Source organism: Pongo abelii, chromosome 6 (genome assembly GCF_028885655.2).
Source record: "Pongo abelii isolate AG06213 chromosome 6, NHGRI_mPonAbe1-v2.0_pri, whole genome shotgun sequence".
Taxonomy (NCBI): domain Eukaryota; kingdom Metazoa; phylum Chordata; class Mammalia; order Primates; family Hominidae; genus Pongo; species Pongo abelii.
In genome coordinates, this window is record NC_071991.2 from 78,302,911 (window position 1) to 78,312,383 (window position 9,473).

Below are 9,473 nucleotides of genomic sequence, written 5' to 3' on the forward strand. Positions count from 1 at the left end.
AGGATGGTCTTGATCTCCTGACCTTGTAATCTGCCCGCCTTGGCCTCCCAAAGTGCTGGGATTACAGGCGTGAGCCACCGTGCCCGGCCTTTAATCTATTTTATTTTTCTGATTCTGATGGCATTGCATTGTGGTTTCAATTTGCATTTCTTTGATTATGACCTAGAGTCCTTGTTTTTTAAAAACATTCGTGTACCCTTTATTATTCTATAATGTCTTCTATTATGTATATTTATGTACATGTCTGAGAGCAGAAATTAAATCTTGCATATATTTGTACACTTCAGGTCATCTAACTTTTGTATAGTTAGTAATCGATAAGTATTTATTGAATAAATATGTAATCATTATTACCACTAATTGAGTATTTATTTTGTGCCAGGTACTATAATTAGCATTTTATATACATCATTATATTTGTTTGACACCCAAATGCTTTTAGATAGCTGAAAGTATTCCCCTTTTCCAGATAAGGAAATTAAAGCTCAGAGAGTTTAAGTGATTAAGTTTTTCTACTAGGTTTTCAACTAGTGAATGAAGGAGCTGAAATTTAAAGTTTTATCTCTTTTACTCCACATTCTATGCTCTTAATTACCATGCAAAAATGGAGCATGAAAGAAAATTTGAGTTTATTTTTTTTTAAGTGTCTGGTTGCAAGAAACAGAAACCAATTTGAAATGGCCTAAACAAAGAAGGGAGAATTTATTACAAGAATTTAAAGGCCATATGAAGAGGGCAGTATTTAGGGAATAAGGAAGGAAGAGGATCAGTTTTGGAAAGCCATTGGGAATCGGGGATATATTCTCTTTCCATCTTTGATCTCTCCATTTCTGCCTTGTGTCCATGTTACTATTTTCCTCTTGCTTTAGCTTTCTCTGCTGATCTGCCCTTATGACAGAATACAGCAACTCCACAGCTCCCAAGCATACAAATTGCACCTACAGCCATGAAAATAGACTGGCTGGCTTTCCTTTGGTCTGGATTCCACATTCCTGAGAAGAAAAATGATTAGCTCAAACTAGGTCAAATTTTCCAATTAACTATATCCAGATGAGTAGGGAGTTACAGACTACCAATAGGATTCCTAGAAGCCCAAGCTATTAATTGGGGAGCCATTTCCAGAGAAGGGAATGGCTCATGGGTTCAGTAGACCCTTCTAAAAGCATCTATCCCAGAGTTCCCATCCAGGCAATGCAGAGGTCCAGAGCAACGTATAAAGGAGGGTTGTCTTTCTTCCTGTGAACTCTGAAATTTGACAAAGGTCTCAGTAAATTTAAAAGTTTATTTTGCCAAGGTTGAGGATGTCCCCATGACACAGCCTCAGGAAGTCCTGACAACATGTGCTCAAGGTGGCTGGGTTACGGCTTAGTTTATACATTTTAGGGAGACATTAGACATCAATCAATATATATAAGAAGTACAGTCAATATATGTAAAAAGACAGGTGAGACAGGAAGAGTTGCATTATTTTGAGTTTCTGCTTAGTCTTTCCAAAAGAGGCAATCAGATATGCATCTCAGTTAGCAGAGGGGTGACTTTGAATAGAATGGGAGGCAGATTAGCCCTAAGCAGTTCCCAGCATGACTTTTTCCCTTTAGCTTAGTGATTTGGGGGCCTCAAGATTTGTTTTCCTTTCACATTTACCCTCTTTTCTTTTTAAAAATATTTTGGAGACGGCATTTAACTAGAAAATGAGTCTCTGGTCTCAGGTTTCACCTGATCTTTCATGGCTAGGATGGTATATTCCTAGAAGAGCAAATAGCGGAAGAAGAAGGGAGAAAAAACAACAAACAAAAGAACACTCCTGGAAAATCAATATAGGCCCCACTACTCTGAAGTCTATCAGTAGCAGGTATGAAAGTGGCTTATGTATGTAAATAGGTGGCTGTTATTTTCTTCTGAACTTTAAGTTGTCTAGTTTCAGTTTGCAGGGCTTTAAGAAAGCACAGCTTGGTTTTCAGTGACTCCCAGTTAGGAAAAATTGAAAAAAAAAAAAGAAGGAAAAAAAAAGAAAAAAAATTGAAAACATTATTTTGAAGACTTGTAGTCAAGAGAAAATTAGAATTTAGCCCAAACTGTAGAAATAATAAAAATTGAAAAACATTAGACAAGACTAGAATCTAACAACAGGTGTACAATTGTTTTTGAAACATAATTTTTCTCTCTCCAGTTTCCCATTTTTGCTAAAGACAAATAATGGTAGGATTGGTTTGCTTTATTATACTTGGCCTAATTACTTATATACAGTGCAAAAAAATCATTATTTTTTACATAGGCTTTATATTGGCTTTGATGGAACTTTGTTCCATAGAAGGAATCCCAGATAAGATGTTTTTAAAGCAGAGCCCAGCCATGGATTTATGCCATCAAATATCTATGAGCTGGGTGAATTTTCTCTCCTCTTGAGGTTCCAAGATAAACCGGGGGCTTCTGTGCCTGTTAGAAGTGACATTCTTTACTTACCACAGGTTAGAAACCCTGTACAGGGACTGTGTACACAAAATATGAGGCCAATTTTTTCAAGGGCTTTATTGGCTCCATAAGTCAAGTTTGATTCCTTAAATGAAAGCACACCATTCCAGTCAAAGCCTTGGTAAAATAAGCAGTTTCTCCAATTGTGGTCTGTTATTAATGAAAACAGATTCTTATTGCACTTATGCAAATAACTGTATTGCCGTAAGTTAAGAATACTTACAAATAGTTTCCAAATTCTGGAGAAATCAGTTAAAGAGAAACAAATATGCTCCAAATTTTGTTTATGGGAATATACTAAACTGTTAAAAGCTGCCAATAGCTCAAAAGAAAAGTATTGAGACTCTGAAAAACAAAACAAAAGATCAGCAACATTTTAAGCAAAAAGTCAAAAAGATCAGTTCAGTCCATGCAGTTAATTCCTGTTCTGCTTGATACTCATGAATATTTTATAGCTCTCCATGAGTCCTGAAAGTTTTTCCTCTATTCTGATGTCACAATCTCCAAAGTTATCAGAAACCTGCATTCAAGAGCACCTGTTAGAGTTTTGTAGCTGATTATAAAACCACCTTCTAAAGAGGACCAAAACGACAAAAATTGTCCATGGATGACAAAAAGTTTTAGGACAGCCACAGTCAAAAACACAATTGAAAAGGACATTTGTTACCTCTGCGGCACACAATAATTTTAACATAACAATTATGATTATTACTGATAATGTACACTGAGTTATATAGAATTATAGGAATTTCCCACAATTTTGGAACACATACTAATAACATATTTTAAAAATACAGCCCTCAAAAAACCAACACCATTTCATATTTGACAATGCTTCCTATATAATTTTTGTACCAAATAAGCCAAATTATATTATTTTCTGGACTTTAGGGAACCTAATATGTTAAAGCTTTAATTAGGTCAGAAAAAGACATAATTTATAATTTGATTTTGGAAAGTTTGTCAAATATCAAAGGTTTTAAACATTTGATATCACAAAATAGGATCACAGGTCATTGTAAAATAAGTCATTCTATTTAACCAAAGTGATAACTTCCGGACTTTAAAAAAAAGGCAAGAACCTTTATTCTTTGAGAAGAGACTTAATTTTCCAAACAATAAGCCCTAATAAAAACAGCATGAATCCAATTAAATTTGTTTTTCAAAATTTTATAAGCAATCTATAAAATTTTTAATCTTGACCATAAGATATAGCTTCCCTAGCACTTTATAATCTTTATGACCTTCACTAAGGAGTTGGTTAATGCTTTGAGAAAACCTTGTTAATCTGACACAGGGGCCTATATGCTGGTCTTGCATCAGTGTGCCTTTGACATTAATGATTGATTTATAGAGAAGCTTAACTTATTTTATCTTTCAAAATTGGCCCTTACAATATTGCGTGCCCATCTCTTCTGTGATAGTCCCTGGGCCTTGAAGAGTTGAAATAGCTTTAATTTCTTGCCCTGTGTCGCAGAAATGCAGTTTATTTTGACTGGCATCTTCTACAGGGCCTGAAGATGAGGCTTTAATTGCTGTCGGTGTTTAAGATTTAGCAGGACTTTGTGTCCTTTTTAGATCCAGGAGTCAAAACCCTGTAACTCATTGTCACAAGGACTTTAAAAGCACGTACAGGAAAATACATGGATGTGATAACCTTAAAAAAAATTTTTTTTTTAATCTCAGGTTTTTTTCCCTAAGCAAACCAGAACTTAATAATAATATTTGGACTTTCTGATTTGTCCTGAACGTGGCTCCTGTTTAAACAACCAGTCATTTTATTTTAGGACTAAAGTTTACCATATAAGATTCTTTCTCATATAAAATTATTTCTCTTTAAACTTTCTTACCACACACACACACAAAAACTCTTTATTTTTATAACTTTACATCTCTTTTTATTTCATGGTTCCTTTTACCTTGTTTTATATAAAACCTTTAAATAAGCTTCGAATTAGACAAAAATTTTTCACCTTTTTTTTTAAAAAGGACACACTTTTTTTTGCAAGAATATTTTCCTACAATATATATTTATTGGAAAATACCCAAATGATGAAATATATATTATTTAATTTAATATAACTTTATATTCTAAATTATGAAATTATGGCCAGTTTGTCAACAAGTATTTATCCCATTACATTTATCTATTTTATTTTAATTGTCTACCTAGATTATTTATGAAAACTGTGATAGTCATGAATTTAAAGTTATGAAACTGCCATTGCAAAATTACATATAACTGAGACAGTGAAAATAAGATTTGACCTAATTGACTCCAACCTGCTCTTAACCTCCAAGCTGTCCTTGTCCATTCCTAGGCATAGGCCAGACTAACTTCAGGAGCAACTTAGTTTATAGTTTAGCTTTGAAACAAAAATGATAACAGTCCTTTCCCAAAACAAACTTCCTTTTTGCCTGTGGACTAGACTGCCTAAAGCCACAGGATTAGAAATTATGATAATCTTACTAAATTAATGATGCAGCTATTTTCATTAAACCCATATCAATGTCTTACTTATTAAAAATTACACAACCAAAAATCATTCTGTTTTGGACTGGGTTCATAGTTTCACAATCCCATGCCAGATTTTGACACCTTATAGCATTTGGCAGGGCTAAGTATGAAATTGCTTGATTAATAAATGCAAAACAAAAACTGTATGCTGCCAATTCTTAAGACATTTCTAATATTACTTTACCAATAATTTTAAAGCTAGCTTATTTGTTAAAGATTTTATTTAAGTTACATAAACTTGAAAAAGCGTTTGATAGTCTTTTTTTAGTATCTGATTTAAGAGCTTTTATTTTCCTTTAAGCCACTTAATTAGAGCTCTTTTATATATTTTTAGTAGTGACACATTTTGTACACAACACATAAATACATACAAAGATGAATTAGGCATGCTGATGGAAGTACATTTGATAGATTTATAAAGAGCCCGCTCTTTTTTTTTCCTGTCTTAGACTTTCAGATTCTTGATAGCCTGTTTCACAACCCTAGGCAGTTGTCAGCTAAACAGCCTTAAATTTGCACACTAAAGGAAACAACTCAGGTGAAAATCAAATAGCAAAATTTACATCATAAGGTAGAGAGAGAAAGAGTCTGGTGGTGCTAAAGGGAGACGTTTTTATTTTTCTTTGAGCCAAATGAAACAGAATTAAACTACACTCTTTCTTAAAAACCCAAGAGTAGCCTCTGTTGCAATAACTATTTTAGTAAAAAAAAAAAAAACGAAAAAAAAATCACGTGAAAACAGAATTCAGTCAACAAAAAGAAAAAACTTTTGCTCAAAAAAAAAAAAAAAAAGACAAGTTCTTAGGAGAGAAAAACAAACAAAAAGCAAAAACATGAAGGCCTTTCAAATACAAAGATGCATACATGCACACAGACACACACACACATCTTGGATGGCCTTTTAATTAAGTTGATTTTTAACATTGAGCTCCTTTAAAAAATTTTTTTAAATCTTATTACCATATTTCAACTACGACAAAATGCTGCTAAACTAACAATGATCACACAAAAATATACTATTTCTGAGTGCTCTAAGTGTTAAGAAGAAGTTAACACCAGCTGGTTGTTAAATGCTAACTTTAGTCATTTAAAAGGAGTTTGTAAGACAGAATCCCAAACCAGTTTCCTACCTAGTGTGGGTCTAAGGCTGTAGACTGCTCTCTACCATCCTAGAAGCAGGAAACAACAACAACAACAACAAACCAAGCTCATCTCTGTTGTAAGCAAGCTCAAACTCCATAAAGGAGTTACCTGCCTTCCAACATCATGGAAGCAGGAAAACTTGCCTTCCTTGTGTTGGGAGCAAGTAAAACTCAAAAGAAAAAGAGGAGTTGTTCAGCAAATAAAGTTTAGATCATGACCAAATTTTGGGAAACCAGGGATTCTCTGGAGGGGGTGCTCTCAGACCTTAGCAAATTGTTCTTTCGGTTTGAGCCATAAAGTTAGCTCCTGCTGGTATCAAGCACCAATAGGCGACTTGTCAAAGGTCAGGGCCATCTCCACTCAGAATCCCTCCATGGTTACCAAAATGTGAACCCTGAAAATTTGAGTAGAAAGATTATTTTGCCAAGGTTGAGGATGTGCCTGTGACACAGCCTCAGGAAGTCCTGACCTTGTGCCTAAGGTGATGCAGCACAGCTTAGTTTTATACATTTTAGGGGACATGAGGCTTCAGTCAATATATGTAAGAAGTACATTGGTTCGGTCTGGAAAGGCGGGACAACTTGAAGTGAAGGCAGGAAGACTTGAAGCAGGGAGGGGGCTCCCAGGTCGCAGATAGGTGACAGAGGGAGGGTTACACTCTTTTGAGTTTCTTTTGAGTCTTTCCAAAGGAGGCAATCAGATATGCATCTATCTCAGTGAGCAAAGGAGTGAATTTGAACAGAATGGAAGGCAAGTTTGTCCTAAGCAGTTCCCAGCTTGACTTTTCCCTTTAGCTTAGTGATTTGGGGACCCCAACTTTTATTCTCCTTTCACATCCCCAACCCTTCTACTTCATGTTTTCTATTTGTTTGTTTTTGTTTTAAACACACAAATTGAGAAATATATTTTTTTCTGATTTTAAAATTTGAGAGAGCATAGGAAACCTTCTTGGGTACTAGAAATATTCTATATTTTAATCAGTGTGGTAGTTACATGAGTGCATGTACATGCAAAAATTTTTTAAAATTAAGGGAACATCAACAAATTAGGGTCAAATTGTGATCCCTGATTCCAGTCCTATCCCAACAATCAGTGTAAAAAAGAAACTTACTTGAAGACGTTTTCACAGTAAATTTTTGCCAGGCTGGAGACTAAATTAGTAAATTGAATGTAACCCAATCTGGAGGTTCTCAGAGAAGCAAACTTATCATTTGCAACACGGGGCCTGTTTTTCTGCATTAATCATCACTCTAGGTTTACTTGATAGGAAAGAGGCCTTCCTGGGGGAGGATAAATGAGTGTGTGTTTCTTCCAAAGGCAAGGCTCTGAATGAACGGGTGATATTGGTGAGTCCTTTTTAATTTTCTTCAAATACCACGTTTGTGCTTTATTTAATCCACTTTTGTTTCGTTTTGTTTTTTGAGACAAATTCTGGCTCTGTCACCCAGTGGCACAATCAGCTAACTGGAGCCTCGACGTCCTGGGGCTCAAGCGATCTTCTCACCTCAGTCCCCTAAGTAGCTGGGACTACAGGCTGGCACCACCGCATCTGGCTATTCCACTGTCATTTTGGGGGGCATGTTGAAGCCTAGAAGCTGGGCATGGTGGCGTGTGCCTGTGGTCCCAGCTACTTGGGAGGCTGAGGTGGGAGGATTGCTTGTGCCCGGGAGGTCGAAGCTGCAGTGAGCTGTGATCGCGCCACTGCACTCCAACCTGGGAGACAAAGCCACCAGACGGTCAAAAAAAAAAAAAAGGCCGGGCGCGGTGGCTCGCGCTGTAATCCTAGCCTTTGGGAGGTTGAGGCGGACGGATTGCCTGAGCTCAGGACTTCTAGACTAGCCTGGGCAATAGGGTGAAACCCCATCTCTAAAAAAATACGAAAAATTAGCCGAGTGTGGTGGTGCATGCCTGTAATTCAAGCTTCTCGGGAGGCTGAGGTGGGAGAATTGCTTGAACCCGGGAGGCGGAGGTTGCACTGAGCAGAGATCGCACCACTGCACTCCAGCCTGGGGGACAGAGCGAGACTGTCTCCAAATACATACATACATACATACATACATACATACATACATATAAAATAAAAAAGGCGAAGTCTAATAAAAGTGTAAGATTTTAGAAATGCAATGATCTAGAAGTTTCTTAAAATGGGACTGTACGGTGTCGTTGCTGTCGTTTGTTTTAAAGCAATACTGCCACCTATTGGTATAAAAAGACAGCTTTATCTCAATGTTTTTTCTGAAAGTCCTAATGCTGGAATGAGGCCCAGATAACCATGGGCGAAAATTAAACTGATGTTAATTCAATATTGACACTCTGCCTGTCCCTCACAAACTTCCCCTAAAGACATAGCTCACAGTAGTCTTAAAATTATGCCATAAAATAAAATAGACGAAAGAGTATTACCAGTACCTTAGAAAGCTGGAATGGTTGACTTCTGTATTTGCTTAAGAGAAACTTCCACTTTCATTGCCTCATTGTTCACTTTCATTCCACGTAAGATTTTAAGATTAAAAAATACTTTTTCGGCTGGGCGAGATGGCTCACTCCTGTAATCCCAGCACTTTGGGAGGCGGTCGGATCGCTTCAGCCCAGGACTTCTAGACCAGCCTGGGCAACATGGTGAAACCCCGTCTCTACAAACAATACAAAAGAAAAATTAGCAGGGCGTGGTGGTGCCCGCCTGTGGTTCCAGCTACTCAGGAGGCAGAGGCGGGAGGATCGCTTGAACCCGGGGGCTGCAGTGAGCCATGATTGTACCACTGCATTCCAGCCTGAGCTACAAAGCAAGACCTTGTCTCAAAAAAAATGATAATAATGATAATAAACATAAATAAATAAATAATTTCAAAAACAAAAAACCCTAATTTTTCCATTTTTGTGGTAGAAAATTGTCCTAGTAAATCTCTCACTTAATAAAAGAAATGTGTATCATTATGTTTTGTTTATTTATTTGGCAAATCCTACCTTATTAATTGACTTCCGTCATTCAGTTTTATATTTTTTATTGCTGAATGTAATAAAGTTTTATTTTACCGTGCAAATAAATGCTTTACAAAATAACAATTAAGGCTGGTCTGAAGGTAGTGAGTTATCTCAATTGATTGTTCATAGTTACAGATTGAACTTGTTGTTCCACTCTTCCCTGCCTTCTTGCTACTGCACTTGACTAGTCTAAGTTTTTTTCTTAATTTAAAAAGTAACAAGGGAAAATACTTTTTTCTGATAAAATACCAAAATTTTACGTTAACTATAACACTAATTATGTAACAGAGACCATAAGTAAAAATAACACTAGGAAATGTGTTCTGTGGACATATGACAATTTTCTTTTTTAGTGCAT

At 36.2% G+C, this 9,473-nt stretch overlaps 1 long non-coding RNA gene across 1 annotated transcript; it reads right to left on the bottom strand.

Annotated features, from left to right (window-relative positions):
• Nucleotides 1–612: 612 nt before the first annotated feature.
• LOC129060394 (uncharacterized) lies at nt 613–8,767 on the bottom strand. The gene is made up of 3 exons (XR_008527079.1): nt 8,543–8,767; nt 2,696–2,817; nt 613–992 (listed from the first exon to the last, which is right to left on the bottom strand). It is a non-coding gene; the product is annotated as an uncharacterized LOC129060394 (long non-coding RNA).
• Between the last annotated feature and the right edge of the window lie 706 nt (nt 8,768–9,473).